The following is a 23,784-nucleotide window of genomic DNA, read 5'->3' on the forward strand; positions in this document are numbered from 1 at the left end:
TCTGATTATATTTTTTTGCATCAGCACTACCTGTGTTTTTGCGCTGAGGATTCTTGACTGACCCTTTGTCCAATATTTCTGTTTAATGGACCGGGAAAGCCACCTGCACTAAACCACGTAAAACAAAGCTGCTGATTGCATCTCCCATTGTATTTGATCCTGTACTTGGAAGAATCACACAAACCAATTTTTTTATTTGTTTTTTAATTTTATACCAGTTCAGTTTTTTGGTAGAAGTATGGCACATTTGACAATCTCTGCTGCAACACTTTCAGCTGAATAGACTTAATGAGTAATTTCAACAATTATAAATAGGCATCTCTTTGTCCCCGTTGGTTTTCCTATTATTAGTTTAGATACCTGTACTCTTTGGGGAAAATGCCCTCGTTTTAAGCAGTTTTGAAAGTTACTGTAGTTATTTCTTCAAAAAATGAATAGGGATGAATAGCAAACTGAAACCTAAATCAAACTCATCCAAATGTCAGGGTCTGATTGAACTGCTGGTTTGGTTCTTATTTGGCTTTTCATTGTTTTTATTTTGAAACAGTAGCATATGCTTGATGAGTTGCATTTTTATTTTGCTTTGTGTGGGAAATAAGCCGATTTTGATATGTTTCTACTATACCTGGCTTGGTTTGAGAAAATAAAATGTTGCACATTCTAACTAAGCATTTAAATCGATCATGTGAAGTCCTAATATTTGCATATGAACCTGTTAGCTTTTGAACTTGTTAACATATATAAAATGGCCCAAAAATTACTGTAGCATGCCAATGAAAGCCACCCGTTGTTAGTTAGACTTGTCCTTGCCTGTTCAGTGTTGATATTATTTTGCCCTGGCAGTGTGAGATGGAAATGGCATGGAGCCCTCTACAGGGCACCGGAAATCTGAGTGAACAGGGTGAGTAACTGTGTATCTCATTAACCATTCAGATTCAAGCATTGTGAAATTAACAGCACAAAGACTGAGAAAGAAGCCTAATTTGGAATGGTGAATTAAACAGAAGGAAAGAAAGATTGGATTAAGAGAGAGAGGGAAAGAAAAAAGAAATTAATTCTGCATTAAAAAATAATCTCCAACAACAATTAAAGCTTGAAGAAATGACACTCCACACTTGTAATAATACATTTTCAGTGCCAAAGAGGTTGATTGGGAGTAAGTAACATTTATTACATTGTTACAAGGGTATTTAGACTTGAAATGACTTGACTTAACTTTCTGTGGCAAGTTTACTTCATATCCGTGCAGGTACAGGAACTTCACAACACTCAATGCCTTTAAATGGGGAGCCAGCCAGAAATGGGATGCCTTTTTTGCAAAGCTGATAGAAGACCAGTGCCTCTCTGACAGCAACCTTTGCATTTCCGTATTTAATCATGCATCTGCCCTCGTCTAAAGTTGCTGTGGCACTTGTGTATAAATAACGGCGAGCTCTATTAGCCTCGTCGTTATTTTGACAGCAATTTTTGGGCCATAATATTTCTTTGCCTACTATTTTAACAGAGGCACTATTAGTCTGTTTATTTTGTATGGGTTAATGACTTTGTTGAGGAATTTCACTCAAGCATTTAAATGCTAATATTGCAAAGTGCAATTTCACTTTACATGTGTCTCACTAAACCTGAGCATGGATGAAAATAAACTAAGCCAGAAAATCAAACGAAACCCAATTTATACTGTTTACTGGAGCTTGGCCAACACCAAGCACTGTAGGGTCCAGTTGAATATATTCACGTTTAGGTAAAACTAGGGCCTGTGCACTTTTGCAGATGGAAGTTTTTTGTCTGCACTAGGAAAACTGACACAAATCTATGAACCCTGAGGGAATCCAGGGTTATAGTGATAGGGTGGGAAAGTGGAGTTGACATAGAAGATCAGCTATGATCTTAATGAATAATTGCACAGGCTCGAGGAGATGAATGAGCTACTCCTGCTCTTATTTCTTATGCTCTTATGAATCTGATGTCCTCAAGTCATTTGGGACAAACAAGTGATGTGTAACCCATGTCAGCTGGCAATGTTGCCCTTTGCTAGCCTATTTTAAAGCAGCATCATATTTCCTGCTCTGTCATGTCACTGTAGTACTCATCTATAGTGATTCCAAATAAACTATGACCAAACTGAGAAAACTTTAGCAACACAGCAACTTTGTGTGTATTAAAAAAAGGATGAAAAAGTGGGATATGGAGGAACATTTTTGGATGTTGAAGGGGAATAACCAAGTAGGTGAATATAAGAACATAAGAAATAGGAACAGGAATAGGCCATATGGCCCCTCGAGCCTGCCCTGCCATTCAATAAGATCATGGCTGATCTGATCATGGACTCAGCTCCACTTCCCTGCCTGCTCCCCATAACACCTTATCCCCTTATTGTTTAAAAAACTGTTTATTTCTGTTTTGAATTTATTCAATGTCCCAGCTTCCACAGCTCTCTGAGGCAGCAAATTCCACAGATTTACAACCTTCTGAGAGAAGAAATTTCTCCTCATCTCTGTTTCAAATGGGCGACCCCTTATTCTAAGATCATGCCCTCTAGTTCTAGTCTCCCCCATCAGTGGAAACATCCTCTCTGCATCCACCTTGTCAAGCCCCCTCATAATCTTATACTTTTTGATAAGATCACCTCTCATTCTTTTGAATTCCAATGAGTAGAGGCCCAACCTCCTCAACCTTTCCTTATAAGTCAACCCCCTCATCCCCAGAATCAACCTAGTGAACCTTTTCTGAACTGCCTCCAAGGCAAGTATATCCTTTCATAAATATGGAAAACAAAACTGTACGCAGTATTCCAGGTGTGGCCTCGTCAATATCTTATATAGCTGTAGCAAGACATCCCTGCTTTTATACTCCATCCCCTTTGTAATAAAGACCAATATACCATTGGCCTTCCTGATCACTTGTTGTACCTGCATACTATCCTTTTGTGTTTCATGCACAAGTACCTTCAAGTCCCGCCATACTGCATGTGAAATTTGCACTACCTACTTACGCTAGAAACTAGAAACTTAATTTAATAAATAATTAGTGAGAGACACTCTTTAGACTTGATATTAAAAATTGTAATGTTTCCTGACTGGTTGGGTCTGACCATAAAATACAATGCAGATGTATAGTGCAGAATATTTGGATTTGATCGTAAGTGATTTTTTTTAATAAATTGTAAAGACCAAAGGTTTGCTGACAAACAAAATCTACTGTGAATTTTTTTGAATATATTAAATTTGGTACAATGCACTTTTCAGTAATAAGTGGATGTAATTTGTGAAGATTGTCTAATAAGTTCTGTCTCTCCTGTAAAACTTATGAGAAACTTAAAATTTGAAACATCTCACTAAATTTCTATAGCATTTGATAGCATAGCTCTGCTGTATATTGATAAAATTCCATCATTCTGGTGCTGAAAACATGCTTGTTACAGAGTTCTATGAGATAGCACTAGGTTAAGAACATTGCCCAGAGAATTCTGTTCATGACTGAACTGTTATAATGCACTTTTAAACATAATGGAGATAATCTTTAAAAAGGTATGAAAGCATTGTTATTTATGCCTTCACACTTTTGATATCTGAAGCAGATAATTTTAATGCTAATTAATACACTGTAGAATATTGCTTATCTTCCAAAAGGTCAATGTTAAAGAATTTATACTTTTGTAATATTACTCCTGTTTTTAAAAGTGCAGTTTTCTATTCTAGTCATAATGTTAGATGAGGCAGCACAGATCCAAGTTTGTCAGTCAAACCATCCTAGGTCCATGTCGAGGACCGTGTCTAGTTATTATTAACTAGTTATTGCTAATTAATAGAGGAGGTTGAGGGGAGACCTTATTGAGGTGTGTAAAATTATGAGGGGCCTAGATGGAATGGATAGGAAGAACCTATTTTCCTTAGTAGAGGGGTCAACAACTGGGGGGCATAGATTTAAAGTAATTGGTAGGAAGTTTAGAGGGGAAATTTCTTCACCCAAAGTGTTGGAGATGGGGGTTGGAGGTCTGGAATTCACTGCCTGAAAGGGTAGTAGATGCAGAAACCCTCACCACATTTAAAAGATACTTGTATGTGCACTTGAAGTGCCGTAACCAACAGGGCTACAGACCAAGAGCTGTAAAGTGGGATTAGGCTGGATAGCTCTTTGGCGACTATCGCGGACACGATGGGCTGCAATGGCCTCCTTCTGTGCTGTAAATTTCTGTGATTCTATTACCTTACCACATCAACATTCTTGTTTCAACAACTATCAGAGGATTGTTCTAAATTCATAATTGAGTTCACACCTTCTCTGTCCTTCCCTGCATCACATCACTCTGACGCCAAACTTCCTTCAACTCCTTGAGCTGTTAAAATGCTTTAATTTCTATATCCAGTGACCTGTCTGTCTGAAGTACCTTGCCATGCTAAATATGTTGTTGCCAGAATCACTATGAACTTGTATTAAGTTGTCCAAACTATCAAACTGTATTGGACTGTTTTCCTCTCCATCAGCCTTGAAAATGTTCCAACTGTGGCTTCCAATTGTGTCCTATTTAATGTGCTTGTGCTTCTACTACTTCAAACATTTTGGGGGAATTTTAACCCCCACCTCCACCCCACCGCCTACCCGCCACCCCCCCAGGACAGGAGAAGGGCAGGTGGGGTTATAAAAGTCTGAAACCCGACCCCAACCTGCCGCGAATGCGCCTACTTCCGGTTTAGCCCAAGTGGATTGAGAGTCGGGCGAGGAAGTAATTGAAGTAAAATAATGAGGCCGCATTCCTCAGATTTTAGCAGCCTTTTAGATTTAACATTGTGGGCCAGGTTTCCGAGGGCTCGGGAAACCCGGCAGCTAAAGGAAGGCTAGAGTGGCTTGATCCAGCAGATAAGTGCTTTTTAGAGCACTGCATGTGGGACAGGAGTAGTAGGAGTGCCTCTCCCCTGGACCCCTAAGCTAACCTGTCATGATCTGCCTACCTCTCCACGATCTCCATACCCCCCACAATCTGCCGACAACTCTCCCACAATCAACCAATCCCCGCCCCCCTCCCCCACAATCGGCCAGCCTCCCCGTGATTCCACCTCCCCCACCGGCCCATGATCTATCCCTCCCTCCCTCTTCTCCAGTCACTGGCTGTGGCCTTCTAGTGCAGGTCTTCCAACCCGACAGCCAGCCAGCCTCTAAATTTGTCTGGCTGTCAGACGGGAAATGGAGTAAACAAATTCAAATGAGGACCTTCCATTAAATTCGGCAGAACCACTGCATTCCCCGTACTTCCAGATTTCCCAGCTACCACAAGTCCTCCCCGCCTCTCCTTAAATATCGGGGCCTTAAGCTCCAATCATCACTAAAGCATTACATAAGCAACAACACATTCTCCCAAAGCTTCAAGTTGGTGCTGTAACTTAATACAATCTATTAAATTATCCTTTTTGCTTGGTATTCCTGCCAGGAAGGCTACAGCTTTTGATAAAGTGTACCAACTTGACATTGGTGTTGTCTATCTTTCTCTCGACAAGATTGACAAGATAAATTGGTTTGAGTATATGGAGTGGTAATACAATCATACTTGGGTCACGTTAACCCTGCAATATTTCTGTGTAACTTGGTCAGAAAACAAATAGTTTGCTTATTTCTCAGCCTTCTCAGAACAAGGCTGGTGCAGTAATCAGCCAAGATACACATGTCAGCAAATGGGAAAGAACGTTTTGGCATTGATTATAGTGTGCTTCAGTGGTACATAATGTGCATGTAACTTTAAAATTCATCAGCCTATTTTATGGTCTGGGTGAATACAAGCAGGCTACTTCTGACAGTAAATCGTATATTGCTCAGTTTCAGCACTTCCCATTACTGGCTCTGTCTGACAGATCTAAATATTTAAATATCCATCTGGCAGTCTGCTGTTGGACATTTTATTTGCAACCATTGACAGAATGGGGGAAAGTATAACTGAGCTGTAAATGAAAGCAACGAGTGAATTGAATTAATTACGATCCCACCACCACATTTTAATTGTACACACTCATTTTGATGGCTTAGTTTGTTAATGTATCATAGAAAGTTATATATTTATTTGTATATACCTGGTCTTTGAAAGATACTTTGTCACCTGGATAAGTCTTTCCAATGTTTCTGCCTTAATCTTTTTTTTCAGCTGCTTATGGCTTTCCCTGGGGCCCGTCTGCCTTTTGTTCTGGTCTCTAATCTTCCTGCTGCCACTGCATCAGTCCCAGTCTCCAATTGTCCCCTTGCCACCACATTCATCTTTCATCCCATCTTCTCCCCTGTCACCACCTCACTAGTTTCTAAACATGTTTCAACTTTACAAATGATAGTCTGAGATGGAAATGCAGGGCTATGAAATATTACCAGCAAGCAAGTGACAAGTAGAGAGAGATGCACAACAACAGGTTATATACTCGAAACATGCCAAATATTAGAAAAAAAGAGAACCAGATAAAGAAAAAAGGCTGCTCTACAAAGGAACGAAAGTCAGAAATGTGCATAAATAAAATCAGATCAATGTAATAGCTTGGAATCATCTAATTCATAGTACAGAAGGAAGCCATTCAACCCGTCAAAGATCTTGGCGTCTCTGCTTCAATAACCACTTGTGGCCAAGCATTTTATGTTCTGATAACTATCCATGTTAAAAAAATTCTTCAAATTTCTCTATTCATCTCCTAGTGATAACCCTCAGTCTATGTTCCCTTGTAAATGGTTTACCAACCATCGGGTTACATCGAGTTATAGTTCAGAAACAGGCAGTTTGGTCCCTTTCTCCCTCTTGTATTTATCTAGCTTCTCCTTAAATATACATCTATGCTATTTGCCTCAACTATTCCTTGTGGTATCAAATTCCACATTCTCACATTCTTACCACTCTTCGGCCAAAGATGTTTTTTCCTGAATTCCCTATTGGATTTATTACTGGCGATGTTATAGTTATTGCCCATAGTTTTTCAATCCGCTCCCGCCCACCCCCCCCAAGTTGAAACATCTATTTCTACTCTATAGAATCCCTTCATCATTTTAAAGATCTTTATCAGGTTGCCTTTCATCCTTCTCTTTTCTAGAGGAGAGCCCCAGCCTGTTCAGTATTTCCTGATAGTTATAATCTCTCAGTTCTAGTATTATCCTTGTCAATCTTTTTGGCACCTTCTCCAACCAACATAAACAATTTCTCACTGCTTATCCTGCTAAACCATAAACACATTTTTAAATCCTCTATTAGATTCCTGAATCACCTATTCCGGTAAGAAATGCCCCAATTTTTTGAGCAATTCTGCTAGAATACATCTGGTGTACTCAAATGCATTGGGCGGCCGCTCCCTTTATTATTTCGTGCAGAGATCTGAAACACTAACACGGTGCAGGCATACAACATGTAGGCAGCAACCACAAAAGAGACTTTCAGCCTGTCCATAAACTCATTAGATTCCCTAAGAATTATTTCAATTAGGGGGCCATCTCATAATGGAGCTGGAGCACCTGAGCAGGGCTGCAGTCACTCAACACCATTTGGAACAAATGCTGAGAGAGGGTGGGACTGACATTTTAAAAACTCTGGCTCCCCTGCCCAGTTCCCCATGTCCTGTGGCACTTATTCCCCCATGACCAGTTGCTGTTTGTGCCTGCTGCCCCTCCACCACATGCTGGAAAAATGCTTGGCACAGAATGGGTCTGCTGGCAATCCTGACACATCATGAGCGATGCATCTGGAGTGCCAGAAAACTATGTAACTCAGCTGGCCTTGTATTAGCCAGCGAGGTCAGCTCATTTGTGCGCAGGTGCACGAGGGTCATAGTATCAGCCCTATAACTTCTCATTCTTGGTATCTTTCCAATTAATCTTCTTTTCACGGCTGCAATAACCTTCCTATGATGGAGTGCCCAGAACTGCATGCAATACAGCAACAATGGCCTAACCAACATCTTGTACAAATTGAACGTTACTGCAGACATCTTGGACTTTGATTAATTTTAAGCTGGGGAGGAGGAAGCAGACAGTTAGAGGTCTGCTGGACTGGAAGAAACATGTTTAATATAACTCATTTTCCAGATCATCAACATTGCTGCCTTTTGTTAACTGCTGAAAACTTAAAATTACATTAAAAGTATGACAGTGCCAAAAATATTATAGAGATTTGCCTTCCAAAAGATTGATTTGAAAGCATTTACAGTGTAATTATTTATAACCATCTTGTCTTGTTCAGGGATCTCCAGGCTGCAGAGCATTTTATTCTTTCTGTTTGGATTGTTGTGGGTGTCTGTGTTAGATTCAGGGGAGGGGAAAAAGCATTGGGAACCCATTCTACTCAGATTCTTCTACAAAAGCAATTTCTTCCCAGCACTGCACTTCAGCACAAACATGACTGGAATCTACAGTTCCTCGCATTTTCAAACAGCCTTTCTATTTCTCTGTGTCTGTCAAGAGATCGGCAGACAGACAGCAATGATTTTAAAGCAAATAATTGATAATATTTTACTACCTGACCAATCTTTACTTTCCCATTCATTTCTATTACATTGGAAGGTAATGATTGTAGTAGTTCATCTCAGCTTTGATGAATTCTGTTTATTTCCGATTAAATGAATTTCCAAACCAAGCCAGTTTGCACATCCTTCAAAATTGAATTTAATGTCAAATGTTTGTCGGATTACTATTAAGCATTTTTCTGGACATGTGTGGAAGCAATAACAGGCATCAAGAGTTATATGAGTGAGTCCTGGGATTGCTATATTAATCATGTGGGGGGAACAAAATACATGTCTGCTATAATGCAATCATGTAGTTAATGGATTATGGCTTAAAATTTGACACAGTATATAAGCTCTTAATTTTACACCAAATAGGATTTACTTCATTTGGTTACAGTGATCAGACAATGCTTTTATCATATCAAAGGCACAAAAATAAAATTGTATTTAAATTCTTACTGAAAATAAGGGCTTCTGTTTTGTTTTGCTATAATGCTTTGTACCTGAGATATCTTTAATATCACGACTTATATGATACTTGTTTGCTACTGAACGAAAACATTCTGTATTAATCTTTTCAAATAATCAAAACTTTACGAAAAGTATACAGACATTAGAGGGTTTTTTAAAAAAGTTTTGCCATTATGTCTGCATGCATAGTACCTATATTTTCTTTATTTGATGACATTGAAGCCTTTGTTAATTGTATTTAATTTATGTAATTCACCAGCATTCAGCTCAAGCACTTGTTCACCGCATAAACTGAGTAGACTTTTGTAAAACTGTTGATGGGCTACAGAATTATTTTTTCTGGTTTTGTTCTCGAGGTTTGATAAGCCTAAGATTCAACAAATATTCTTTCCGATTGAATTTCACAGCTGCTTTGCTTGGAACTTTTTAAAAAAATAAAATGTCAGGTCACTTTGAAATTGCGTTTTATTGATATTGGTGTGTTTAAATAAAATAATAAAAGCCTGGCTGTTTTTTTCTGTTTTCTTGTCCTGTAGTCAACTGGATTTTTAGGAGATATCAGTGCCCATATCCGCAAAGAATGATTGCACAGACCTTTCGTCTCTCTTACAATTGCTCGGACTCTCAGCAGCATTAGAGATGAACAGAGTAAATACTGGCAAGATGTCAGTGAGATTTTGCATTCAGAAACATGCCCCCAACCCCTTTCCCCAGCCAATCACAGTTAAAATATTAGCTGATATATTTTTCAGTCATAAAATTAACATTAGTACAGTAGCATCATAAATCAAGGTTAATGATCAGTATTGTACTTGCAATATTTATGGTAAATCTAAAATGATCTTTTGATAAATACACTGAATTTTAGGCAGTCAGGAGAGTAGTTATTAGCCAATTACAAATAATTGGAAGGACCTCTCACCAGCGCTATTTAAAAGGGATCATCACCGACATACAGGTTAGTTGCTGATTGGTTCTACTAGCTGTTGGTGAGTTTGTAGAAATGTTTGGTGTGTTCTAAACTTCTTTAAAGTTGCCTAGGAGTGGTATGGCACACTCAAGGACTTGGCACTGACTTGCAAAGGGTCTGCTCAGACCAGTTGCTCCCAGACATGGGCACATTAGTTTGACCCCCTTGGACTGCAGCATGACAGGGAGAATGAGCAGAGGTGTCACAGAGCAGGACAAGCTGCTGGAAGAGGGAGGAGGAGGAGGAAGGGGCAAAGGGCTCTCAGCAGGAGGCTGTATCAACCCAGGGTCTGCAGGTAACAATTCACCTACCTTAAACTCAGTGAGGAACAATGCATGCACCATCTCTGTTTTATTAAGGAGGTACTCACTGAAACCTGCCAGCTGCTACAGGCAGAACTGCAGCCTCAGTCCAGGGCCAGGACGGCATTGCCAGTGGCTGTAAAGGTGACGGTGGCTTTGAACCTCTTTGGGTCAGGCTCGCCAGGATAGCAATTCCAATGGTGCAGGGTGCCATTGAGTGCACGCATGTTGCTTGCAGGCGCTGCATCTGAATTCAGAGATATACCGCAATCAGAAGGGATTCAATTCAATGTCCAGCTGGTGTGCGACCATACTCAGTGCATCATGCAGGTCAATGCTCGGTATCCTGGCACAACCATGATGCCTTCATTCAGCAGCAGTCTGCTGTACCATCAGCATTTGAGCCGCTACAACAAACCCGAGGGTGGATACAGGGCGACAGGACTCCACTATGAAACCCACGCATACGTGGGCAGCATGCATACAATGAAAGCTTTGCTGCCACACGGAATCTGATAGAGCAGACCATTGCTGTCCTTGAACAACGGTGCCACTGTCTGGACTGCTCTAGAGGAGCCCTGCAATAATAGCCAGAGCATGTTTCAAGATTCGTCATGATCTGCTGAATGCCCCACAAACCCGCCATCATGAGGGTACAGCCCTTGTCACCAGACATTTGGTGACCAACGAAGGAGGAGGAAGGGAGGAGGCAACCAACACAGGCCCTTTCCGCCCAGGCTGTACGTGAAAAACTCATCTGACTGCAGTGCCAGTGAGCGCCACCCCAATTACCCATTCAATAATATTCCCACACCTTACCTTCCCTCTGTTACTGACCATCACAGTGTCCACTTGGCCACAATACTACAATAGAATCCACCACAAAACAAACATTCCAAACCGGTTTTATGGAGGCAAAATTCCGTTCCGCCCCATTTGGGGCGATAACATCCGAGAGGCGGGGCATTTGCACCAGGCGCGGAAGTCCCGCCCCTCTAGCTATATTCGGGTTACCGCCCCTGAAAGGAAGTGGAGCACAAAATTACACACTCCACTTCCTTTCTCGGGCGGATGGGTCGGGAGTGGGGTGCAGCATTACATATTGGGCTGTGTAGCACTGCCGCATAGGTGAGGCTCTTCCCTTCATTAAAGTGACGGGCCCAAGCTACAAACTCTGCAGGGATGAAACGGGCCTTCATCGACCACTGGAGAATGGGGATGCCATAGCAACAGCCCGGCACTGCGGCACAGGTCTCATGATCACATTGGCGGCAGCAGTCTGGTCTGGCTGGCTGACCGGCAACAGCAAGGGCACTTGTGAGTGACAGGGGTGGGAGGAGGAATCCTGAGAGAGGATAGCAGGTTTGTCCTGCACTGAGCCACTGCCACTCCCCTGGGGCGCTGGAAAAAAACAGCAGATTTTTTTCTTCAATGGCTGCCACCTCCCTTTTAAGTATCGCCCCGAGAGCAGCCTACAGCCAGGTTCACGTCCCCTGAAGCTGTTACTGGCATCGCAAGCCACAGCTTCAGGGAGCGTTCACCAATTGCTGTTCCGGGTGCTGCACATGGTGATGATGTCATCATGGGCACAGCGGAGCAGGACGCCACGGGTTACCGCTGCCACTAAACTCCCGCAGAATTTAGCGGGAGTCGTTTGCGGCGCCGTGTGCAGGCGGAAAGTCATTTGTGCTAATGGAAGGTGCAAACGACCCCAATTTCTAGGCCTATCAATCAAGCCATTACAATATATCATTCAAAAGTCAGCTAATCACCCTTGTTCAATCCCTTAGTCCCTGTCTTGTGTGTGCTTTTGCCTGACTTCGTGCTCCTACGCAGTGCTACCTCAGTAGCTAGTAAAAGGCTGCTGACTTTCAGTGGGGGAGACTGCAGACGGCCTCGCAGCATGACTCAAGCAGCTCCTCAAGGAGTTCTGGGCCTAGTAGGCCTGGCTTCAGAGTGCACAACATCCACATTGGCGGCAGCAGTCTGGTCTGGCTGGCTGACCGGCAACAGCAAGGGCACTTGTGAGTGACAGGGGTGGGAGGAGGAATCCTGAGAGAGGATAGCAGGTTTGTCCTGCACTGAGCCACTGCCACTCCCCTGGGGTGGCGCCTCAGCCATAATCGTTATCTGCTGGAGGACAGATTGCTGGACTGCTGTGACACCCTGAAAGCCCCTTTCAACACTACTAACCGCAGCCATGATGGTAGCAGACTGAGCTTGCATGGCAGTACTCAGACATTGGATGGTTTCATAGAAACATAGAAACATAGAAAATAGGTGCAGGAGTAGGCCATTCGGCCCTTCTAGCCTGCACCAACATTCAATGAGTTCATGGCTGAACATGCAACTTAAGAACCCCATTCCTGCTTTCTCACCATACCCCTTTATCCCCCTAGTAGTAAGGACTTCATCTAACTCCTTTTTGAATATATTTAGTGAATTGGCCTCAACAACTTTCTGTGGTAGAGAATTCCACAGGTTCACCACTCTCTGGGTGAAGAAGTTTCTCCTCATCTCGGTCCTAAATGGCTTACCCCTTATCCTTAGACTGTGACCCCTGGTTCTGGACTTCCCCAACATTGGGAACATTCTTCCTGCATCTAACGTGTCTAAACCCGTCAGAATTTTAAACGTTTCTATGAGGTCCCCTCTCATTCTTCTGAACTCCAGTGAATACAAGCCCAGTTGATCCAGTCTTTCTTGATAGGTCAGTCCCGCCATCCCGGGAACCTTCGCTGCACTCCCTCAATAGCAAGAATGTCCTTCCTCAAGTTAGGAGACCAAAACTGTACACAATACTCCAGGTGTGGCCTCACCAAGGCCCTGTACAACTGTAGCAATACCTCCCTGCCCCTGTACTCAAATCCCCTCGCTATGTAGGCCAACATGCCATTTGCTTTCTTAACCGCCTGCTGTACCTGCATGCCAACCTTCAATGACTGATGTACCATGACACCCAGGTCTTGTTGCACCTCCTCTTTTCCTAATCTGTCACCATTCAGATAATAGTCTGTCTCTCTGTTTTTACCACCAAAGTGGATAACCTCACATTTATCCACATTATACTTCATCTGCCATGCATTTGCCCACTCACCTAACCTATCCAAGTCACTCTGCAGCCTCATGGCATTCTCCTCGCAGCTCACACCGCCACCCAACTTAGTGTCATCCGCAAATTTGGAGATACTACATTTAATCCCCTCGTCTAAATCATTAATGTGCAGTGTAAACAGCTGGGGCCCCAGCACAGAACCTTGCGGTACCCCACTAGTCACTGCCTGCCATTCTGAAAAGTACCCATTTACTCCTACTCTTTGCTTCCTGTCTGACAACCAGTTCTCAATCCATGTCAGCACACTACCCCCAATCCCATGTGCTTTAACTTTGCACGTTAATCTCTTGTGTGGGACCTTGTCAAAAGCCTTCTGAAAGTCCAAATATACCACATCAACTGGTTCTCCCTTGTCCACTCTACTGGAAACATCCTCAAAAAATTCCAGAAGATTTGTCAAGCATGATTTCCCTTTCACAAATCCATGCTGACTTGGACCTATCATGTCACCTCATTCCAAATGCGCTGCTATGACATCCTTAATAATTGATTCCATCATTTTACCCACTACTGAGGTCAGGCTGACCGGTCTAGAATTCCCTGTTTTCTCTCTCCCTCCTTTTTTAAAAAGTGGGGTTACATTGGCTACCCTCCACTCGATAGGAACTGATCCAGAGTCAATGGAATGTTGGAAAATGACTGTCAATGCATCCGCTATTTCCAAGGCCACCTCCTTAAGTATTCTGGGATGCAGTCCATCAGGCCCTTGGGATTTATCGGCCTTCAATCTCATCAATTTCCCCAACACAATTTCCCGATTAATAAGGATTTCCCTCAGTTCCTCCTCCTTACTAGACCCTCTGACCCCATTTATATCCGGAAGGTTGTTTGTGTCCTCCTTAGTGAATACCGAACCAAAGTACTTGTTCAATTGGTCTGCCATTTCTTTGTTCCCCGTTATGACTTCCCCTGATTCTGACTGCAGGGGACCTACATTTGTCTTTACTAACCTTTTTCTCTTTACATATCTATAGAAACTTTTGCAATCCGTCTTAATGTTCCCTGCAAGCTTCTTTTCGTACTCCATTTTCCCTGCCCTAATCAAACCCTTTGTCCTCCTCTGCTGAGTTCTAAATTTCTCTCAGTCCCCGGGTTCACTGCTATTTCTGGCCAATTTGTATGCCACTTCCTTGGCTTTAATACTATCCCTGATTTCCCTTGATAGCCACGGTTGAGCCACCTTCCCTTTTTTATTTTTACGCCAGACAGGAATGTACAATTGTTGTAGTTTATCCATGCAGTCTCTAAATGTCTGCCATTGCCCATCCACAGTCAACCTCTTAAGTATCATTCGCCAATCTATCCTAGCCAATTCACGCCTCATACCTTCAAAGTTACCCTTCTTTAAGTTCTGGACCATGGTCTCTGAATTAACTGTTTCATTCTCCATCCTAATGCAGAATTCCACCATATTATGGTCACTCTTCCCCAAGGGGCCTCGCACAACGAGATTGATAATTAATCCTCTCTCATTACACAACACCCAGTCTAAGATGGCCTCCCCCCTGGTTGGTGCCTCGACATATTGGTCTAGAAAACCATCTCTTATGCACTCCAGGAAATCCTCCTCCACCGTATTGCTTCCAGTTCGGTTAGCCCAATCTATGTACATATTAAAGTCACCCATTATAACTGCTGCACCTTTATTGCATGCACCCCTAATTTCCTGTTTGATGCCCTCCCCAACATCACTACTACTGTTTGGAGGTCTGTACACAACTCCCACTAACGTTTTTTGCCCTTTGGTGTTCTGCAGCTCTACCCATATAGATTCCACATCATCCAAGCTAATGTCCCTCCTAACTATTGCATTAATCTCCCCCTTAACCAGCAATGCTACCCCACCTCCTTTTCCTTTTATTCTATCCTTCCTGAATGTTGAATACCCCTGGATGTTGAGTTCCCAGCCCTGATCATCCTGGAACCACGTCTCTTTAATCCCAATCACATCATATTTGTTAACATCAATTTGCACAGTTAATTCATCCACCTTATTACGGATACTCCTTGCATTAAGACACAAAGCCTTCAGGCTTGTTTTTTTTTTAACACCCTTTGTCCTTTTAGAATTTTGCTGTACAGTGGCCGTTCTTTGCCTTGGGTTTCTCTGCCCTCCACTTTTCCTCATCTCCTTTCTGTCTTTTGCTTTTGTCTCCTTTTTGTTTCCCTCTGTCTCCCTGCATTGGTTCCCATCCCCCTGCCATATTAGTTTAACTCCTCCCCAACAGCACTAGCAAATGCTCCCCCTAGGTCATTGGTTCCGGTCCTGCCCAGGTGCAGACCGTTGTACTGGTCCCACCTCCCCCTGAACTGGTTCCAATGCCCCAGGAATTTGAATCCCTCCCTGCTGCACCACTGCTCAAGCCACGTATACATCTGCGCTATCCTGCGATTCCTACTCTGACTAGCACGTGGCACTGGTAGCAATCCTGAGATTACTACTTTTGAGGTCCTACTTTTTAATTTAGCTCCTAGCTTCTTAAATTCATTTCGTAGGACCTCATCCCTTTTTTTACCTATGTCGTTGGTACCAATGTGCAGCACGACAACTGGCTGTCCTCCCTCCCTTTTTAGAATGTCCTGCACCCGCTCCGAGACATCCTTGACCCTTGCACCAGGGAGGCAACATACCATCCTGGAGTCTCGGTTGCGGCCGTAGAAACGCCTATCTATTCCCCTTACAATTGAATCCCCTATCACTATCGCTCTCCCACTCTTTTTCCTGCCTTCCTATGCAACAGAGCCAGCCACGGTGCCATGAACTTGGCTGCTGCTGCCCTCCCCTGATGAGTCATCCCCCTCAACAGTACTCAAAGCAGTGTATCTGTTTTGCAGGGGGATGACCACGTGGACCCCTGCACTACCTTCCTTGCACTACTCTTCCTGCTGGTCTTCCATTCCCTAGCTGGCTGTGGACCCTTCTCCTGCGGTAAGACCAACTCGCTGCACGTGCTACTCACGTCATTCTCAGCATTGTGGATGCTCCTGAGTGAATCCACCCTCAGCTCCAATTCCGCAACGCGGTCTGTCAGGAGCTGGAGGCGGATACACTTCCTGCAGATGTAGTCGTCAGGGACACCAGAAGTTTCAGCTTGTGTTGCATTGGAAGCTGAGACATCAGCCATTAGACATTGCATGATGGTGGGGTCCACAAGTGCGCTGATGGATCTGCCCACCTCTTCCATGCTGGAAAGAATGGGCTCCAAGCTTTGCACAAAGCGCTGTGCAAGGTTGGAGCTAGACTCCTCCATGCTCCTTGATATTGCATTCAGCCTTTTCGGCAGGCCTGCATTCCCACCAGCTTTGTTCTGTAGGCCACCCCTTGGAAGTCCTCATCAGAGTGCTGAGCAGCAGAACACATGTGTAACCTTGCCTCTGGAGAGCTGGCACCTGTGCTACCCTTTCCCATGCCCTGTCTGCTGCCCACTCATGCCTGGTGACTCACCACACGCAGATCCCGCCTCTAAGTTACCCCCTAAAGTCCGTGCAGTGCCAATATCTGAACTGGTGGCTACAAGTGTGAAATCGAGTGACAGTGTTTCTTCTTCATCATCACTCCTCTCTTCCACCACTGCCTGGCCAGGTTCGGAGTTCTTGGGTCTCTGAAATTAGAAAAGCACAAGAGTTGTTTTGTGGTTGGAGGTGGTGGGGAAAAGCAAGGGGTGCAGGCATACACCACGTGCAGCTTGCAAGTCAGAAGAGATTGTGGGATGAGGGGAGAGTAGGATGTGAGAAGGAGGATCAACTCTGAGGTCATGTTCAATAGTTTCAGCGCTACTGCTGGCTGTGGCCTCAGTCATAGCCACAGCTGAGCTGAGGGAAATGTGTCATTCAGTGTGGTTCACTGTGTTGGGCTGATGTGGCTGTCATGCTTGAATAGCTGGCAAGCTGTGAGATGTGGGTGTGAGGCTTGCAGCAGTGATAAGTGTGTGAGGGTGAGATGGAGCAAATGAATGTGAGCTATGAGTCATGATTCAGAGAGATTGTTGGTAAATGGATAATGGGGATATGGTGAATTGAGCAGCATGTGAGGCTAGTGGTACAGTTTGTGGGATGTGGCATTTGAAGATGCATTCACTAAACTTGACCACTCGTGTGAGATTATTGAACTTCTTCCGGCACTGCATCCAAGTCCTCAGGGCAACACTGTTGGCATTGACCTCCATGGCTATCTGCTTCCACTATCTTTATAGTGTCTGTATGGAGAGCTTCCTGGCCTCCTGTGGAAACAATACCTCTCTCAACCTCCTGTACTAAGGCTTCCAGTGCTGCATCTGAGTACCTTGGAGCAGCCTCTCTGGCCTGTTGTACCATTACTGAATGTTTCCCAGTTGAACCTGCCTTCTGGAATGACTTCCAGCACCTCGTCTTGTCAAACCGCACCTCCCCTTTAAGAGATACAGGCTGGCTTTGAGAGGTACAGGCCAGCTTTAATTTGTGCTAGCCTCACATGAACTTGGCCCCATTGCTGAGCAGTCAGCCAATCAGCAATGCGCCAAGTTTGCATGCTCCCTACATTACTTTGTTCGGCTGCTGGTTAATCACGCATCACCATCCCCATGCCCGTTTCATTGGCTATTATTAAGTATAGAATGACTCAAAAGACTTGTTACTGTAAACTCACTCAGGTGTAAACCTGGTCCACTTTATTCGTGCCCAAAGTGACTACAAGACATGGTACCAGCACTTATATACCAGGGCCCGCGCACACGCGCGGACAGTCCAATGACCTCTGACAGTGGCGCCCCCTGGTGTCTAGTGACCCCAAGCATCAATACATGACAACATCCCCCTTCAAGATCTTAGTATCAGTCTCTTTACAAATTAAGACGGTCTGGGGCTTTCCGCTCACTAGTTGATCGTCTCAGTTCAACTCCAGTTCTGGGCGAACGTTCTGAGTCAGTTATGACTGGAGACTGAGTAGCCGATCTGATGGGAGTGGTAATGACCATGTCAGAGACTGAAAGTCCAGGTTCGGTAATGACAGCAAAGTCCTCTGATGAATGACCATTGATTGGTTGGCCACTGAAGGGATCTTCTTCAAACGGTTCCAGTTCATCCGTGTGCCGCAGTTTCACTTGATCAACATGTTTCCTGCATGTTTACCCATTCTTGAGCATGACAATAAACACTCTGTTACCCTCCTTGGCTGTGACAGTACCAGCGATCCACTATGGACCTTGACCATAGTTCAATACATAAACCGGATCATTGACAGAAATATCACATGGCACAGCAACACGATCATGATACAATTGCTGACTTTGATGTCTGTTTTCAATACGATCATTCCAAGCGGGATGAACAAGAGAGAGCTTGGTCTTTAGATTTCTCTTCATCAGTAGTTCAGCAGGGGAGACCCCTGTAAGTGTGTGAGGTTTTGTCCTGTAACTAAGCAATATGCGTGACAAATGAGTCTGTGGTGAGCCCTGAGTTACACGTTTCATGCTTTGCTTGATCGTTTGAACAGCACGCTCTGTTTGACCATTAGAAACAGGTTTGAATGGGGCTGACCTCACATACTTAATACCATTGAGTTTCATAAACTCTTGAAATTCCAGACTTGTGAAGCAAGATCCATTGTCGCTCACAACAATGTCAGGAAAACCATGAGTAGCAAACATGACATGAAGGCTCTCAATGGTAGCTGTAGACGTACTGGATGGCATAATAATACACTCTATCCACTTTAAATATGCATCCACCACAACAAAAAACATCTTTCCCAGGTAAGGACCCACAAAATCGATGTATGTCCTCGACCATGGTTTAGATGGCTTCGACCAAATTCCGCTGATACTTTACTTAGCTGTATGCAAGTATTGCACTGATGCACACATGATTCCAGATTAGAGTCAATTCCAGGCCACCAAACATGAGCCCTGGCAATGGATTTCATCATGACAATGCCAGGATGAGCGCTATGTAGTTCACATACAAATTTTTCTCTGCCTTTCTTGGACATGACAACACGATTGCCCCACAGTAGAAAATCAAACTGAATGGACAATTCATCTTTGCGACGGATATAAAGTTTGGTCTTATCACACATCTCCATGGGTATTGCAGACCAATCACCACTGAGGATACAACGTTTTACAACCAATAAAATAGGGTCATGGCTGGTCCAGATCCTAACTTGTTGAGCAGTGACAGGGGTACCTTCACTCTCAAAAGTCTCCATTACTAACAGTAGATCTGCAGGTTGAGGCTTCTCCATATCTGGTGTGGGCAAAGGCAGACGACTCAGTGCATTGGCACAATTCTCAGTGACCAGTCTGTGACCAATGACATAATCATAGGCAGACAGCGTCAATGCCCACGTCTGTATGCGGGATGATGCATTGGTATTAATACTTTTGTTTTCCGAAAACAATGAAATGATTGGCTTGTGATCCGTTTCAAGTTCAAAGCGAAGACCAAACAGGTACTGATGCATTTTTTTTTACCTCATTCACACAGGCCAAAGCTTCTTTTTCTACCATGCTGTAAGCTCTTTCCACTTTTGACAAACTTCTCGAAGCATACACAACTGGTTGTAGTTTACTCGACACATTTGCTTGTTGGAGTACACAGCCAACCCCATATGATGAAGCATCACAGGCCAATACAAGACGCTTACACGGATCATAGTGAACCAGCAGCTTGTTTGAACAGAGCAGATTCTTAGTTTTCTCAAAAGCTCTATCTTGAGATACACCCCGACCCAGTTGTCGTCTTTTCTGTGCAGCATGTGCAGTGGCTCTAGTAAAGTGCTCAATCCGGGTAAAAAAATTACCGAAGTAGTTGAGTAGCCCAAGAAATGAACGCAGCTCCGTCACATTCTGAGGCCTGCGTGCATTTTTGATGGCCTTGGTTTTCAAATCTGTAAGCCTGATGCCATCAGCAGCAATCTTCCTCCAAAGGAATTCAACTTCAGGTACCATGAAGACACACTTTGAACGATTCAGCCTGAGTTCCACTTTGTCCAGTTGATGTAGAACTTCCTCAGATGTTCAGATGTTCAGCAGTGTTGTGACCTGTGGCCAAAATGTTATCTTGAAATAAGGCAGTTCTAGAGACGGACTTTAGTAGACTTTCCATATTCCTCTGAAATATGGCTGCAGCCGAACGAATTCCAAAAGGGCACCTGTTGTCGACAAACAGTCCTTTATGGGTCTTGATGCAGTAAGTTTCTTTGATGTGTCGACAAGCTCCAGTGTCATATAGGCCGATGTCAGATACAGTTTAGTGAACGACTTTCCACCAGCTAGTATGGTGAACAAGTCATCAGCTCTCGGTAACGGATACTGATCCTGTTTCGAAAATCGGTTAATCGTAACCTTGTAGTCTCGACAAATACTGACAGTGCCATCAATCTTCAACATAATAACAGTAGGACTGGCCCACTCGTTAAACTCGATCTGTGATATGACCCCTTCATGTTGGAGTCTGTCAAGCTCAATTTCAATCTTCTCCCTCATCATATAGGGAACAGACCGAGCTTTATGGTAGACAGGTCTTGCATCAGAATCCAGATGAATCTGCACCTTGGCGCCTGAAAAATTTCCAATGCATAGTTCAAACAAAGAAGGAAACTTCTTCAACACTTAAGCACACGAAATGTCATCCACCGATGACAATGCTTTGATATCGTTCCAATTCCACTTGATTTTCTCGAGCCAATTCCTGCTGAACAGCATTGGACCATTGCCTGGGACGATCCATAATGGAAGATCATGAACCACTCCTTCATATGACACCTTGACAACTGCACTGCCAATCACCGGTATGAGTTCCTTCGTGTAAGTGTGCAACATGGCACTGATTGGACTCAGCTTAGGCTTCACAGCCTCAGTGTCCCATAGCTTGTCGAATGTCCTTTTGGCTCATTATCGACTGACTCGCACCCGTATCCAGCTCCATCGATACCGGCAAGCCATTCAGTTTCACATTAACCATTATCGGCTGGCTCTTTCCCAAGAACGAATACAGATCATACACTTTCTCCTCGGTTTGTGCATCCGGGTCAGCACTGGACTGGTCATCATCACCAATGTGATGAGCGGCAGCACGCTTGCTCAGTTGTGGGCACATTCTCTAATGATGCACCATTTTGGAACAGCCGTTACAAATGTACTGCCTAAACCAACACTGATGAGGCCAATGATTGCCCCACAATGCCAACAGGGTGAAATTGGATTCGTACCAGTTGGCGGACTTTGAGCAGCTACAGGTTTCACGTAAGCAGTCGAGTAGGCCCTGACATAAGCAGCTCTGCCAGACGACAACACAATCTTGTTTACAGTACTTGCCATGGAGCTCTGACTTTTCGATGATACCTGCCTCAAATGATCATGTCGTCATGCATGCCTGGGCAGTCACTTGCTCAAATCCAGCGTCTCTGCAGCCAATAACTTCCGGAGAATCACATCATGGTTGATGCCTATCATGAAGAAATCTCGCAACATGTCTTCCAATACTGTCCCGAACTTACACAGCTCAGCAAGACGTTGCAGGTTGGCAACGAATTCCAACACATCCTGGCCCTCAGCATGAACATAACATGATATGATGATACCCTCATTTGACTTGAGATGGTCACGTACAAAAGCGCACAAATCCTTGTATTCTTTGTCTGTTGGATGTGCAGGAGAGAAGATTCTTCATGAGGCCATATATTCTTAAACCACAAACAGTGAGGAAAACTGCCGGGCGCCTAACTGCGTCGTCGTCTCCCGCCAAGTTGTTAGGCACAAAATACTGATCCAGGTGGTCTATAAAATCCACCCAATCCTCACCATCTACGAATCTCTTCAGAATTCCAATAATGCCCATTGTGCATGCGAACGTTCTTAAGTTACCTCATCGCCAAATGTTAAGTATAGAATGACTCAAAAGACTTGTTACTGTAAACTCACTCAGGTGTAAACATAGTCCACTTTATTCGCGCCCAAAGTGACTATAAGACATGGTACCAGCACTTATATTCCAGGCCCGCACACACACGCGTGCAGCCCGATGACCTCCGACAGTGGCACTCCCTGGTGTCTAGTGACCCCAAGCATCAATACATGACAGCTATCGAACTTTTAGCTCTCGTCTCTATTATCCGATGATCTGCGATTATCATTTAAATTAGCAGGCAGCATCAAGTCATGAACTCAGTTTGAGAATCGGTTACAAACCTGCACTCTACCCTTCCGTAGGTCACCTGCTGTGTTAATCATGCCAATTGTCATCTGTAACTTTTCAGTATTCAAATAGAATGTTATATATTGCAATAGTATGCAATGAGGTGGATAATACTACCCACGCAGTACTTCTGTTCACTGTTAGGTTATTTATGTGGTAATGTTCTTTTCTGATGAGGTTACAGTCCTATTATACCAAAAACAAGACTGCACCTTATCATGTAATATGGAGAAAAGCCTGTGGGGGATGAAGATCCTCCAGGTAGATTTGTCTCCATACCATTAACACAAGCAATCTACACAAAAAGAATTGGATAATAAATTAGTCGTACTATTACCTATTTCATTCCCTGAACCTCAATCAGAACTCCCTATCATAGACACTCACTACCAGTAGCCAGATTTATGATTTTGTTGAGGAATAGTTCAATGCACACAAGATTGTACTGAGTTGTACAGATAATGAAAGAGCCAGTTCAATTTCTGGTACTAAATTAATTAATTCCAGATAGCGTAGAATTGGTTACAGGTTATTCAGACTGAAAAATCACTCAAAGTTCCACCTACAGATTTCTATAGAGTATACGCTATTGGTCGTGCATATGTTTTTTTTTTTTTTTTAAATTCGTAGCCAATCGTTCCAATTCTTTGTCAAATCACAAACGCCAGAGGTCACCTTGCACATGCCAAGGATCACTCTGCGCCAATGCTCTTAGCCAAAAGGCCTAGAGCCACTGCACCGTTCCTGGAAGTACTGCAATACCAGGTTCGTGCCATGGAGGTGGATGGGTCAGGTCCCCCACACACCTCCGTGGAGGTGGATGGGTCAACCCTCCCCACCCACCTCCTGTTTCCAAAAAAGCAAGCATATACCTTCCTGACCAGGGAGAAACCACCCGGAGGTCATGGTGGCTGGTCAGAAACGGTACTACACTTGATCTTAGCCAAAAGGCCGAGAAGCGATTGGTCGTGCATATGTTGACACAGAGTGAGTGCAGTTTGGCCTCGACTATAGTGCCAACCTAGCCCCTAAAGTCAAGTATTCCACCAAATAATCTAGGCTTTAATGTGAAGGCTGGTTGCTTGGATGAGATATCGGATGGCTAACCTAACAAGAGTCAATGGAGCCGAAATTGCTCCTCTCAGAAAGGTCCGTTAGCAACACCGGGATGCACTAACAGAGTGGTAAAGAGTTTTCGCCCAAGCACGGTGGCGAGAGTGCTTCCCCGCGCCCCCCCCCCCCACCCCGTTTATTGCAAAAATTGGTTTGTACTGCACCCTGGGATTAGCGTACCAG

At 43.8% G+C, this 23,784-nt stretch overlaps 1 pseudogene; it reads right to left on the reverse strand.

The window, feature by feature from the left end:
* Positions 1 to 23,216: 23,216 nt before the first annotated feature.
* On the reverse strand, positions 23,217 to 23,451 carry LOC139260485 (U2 spliceosomal RNA; annotated as a pseudogene).
* Between the last annotated feature and the right edge of the window lie 333 nt (positions 23,452 to 23,784).

The sequence above is a fragment of the Pristiophorus japonicus genome, chromosome 3, assembly GCF_044704955.1.
Source record: "Pristiophorus japonicus isolate sPriJap1 chromosome 3, sPriJap1.hap1, whole genome shotgun sequence".
NCBI classification, from domain to species: domain Eukaryota; kingdom Metazoa; phylum Chordata; class Chondrichthyes; family Pristiophoridae; genus Pristiophorus; species Pristiophorus japonicus.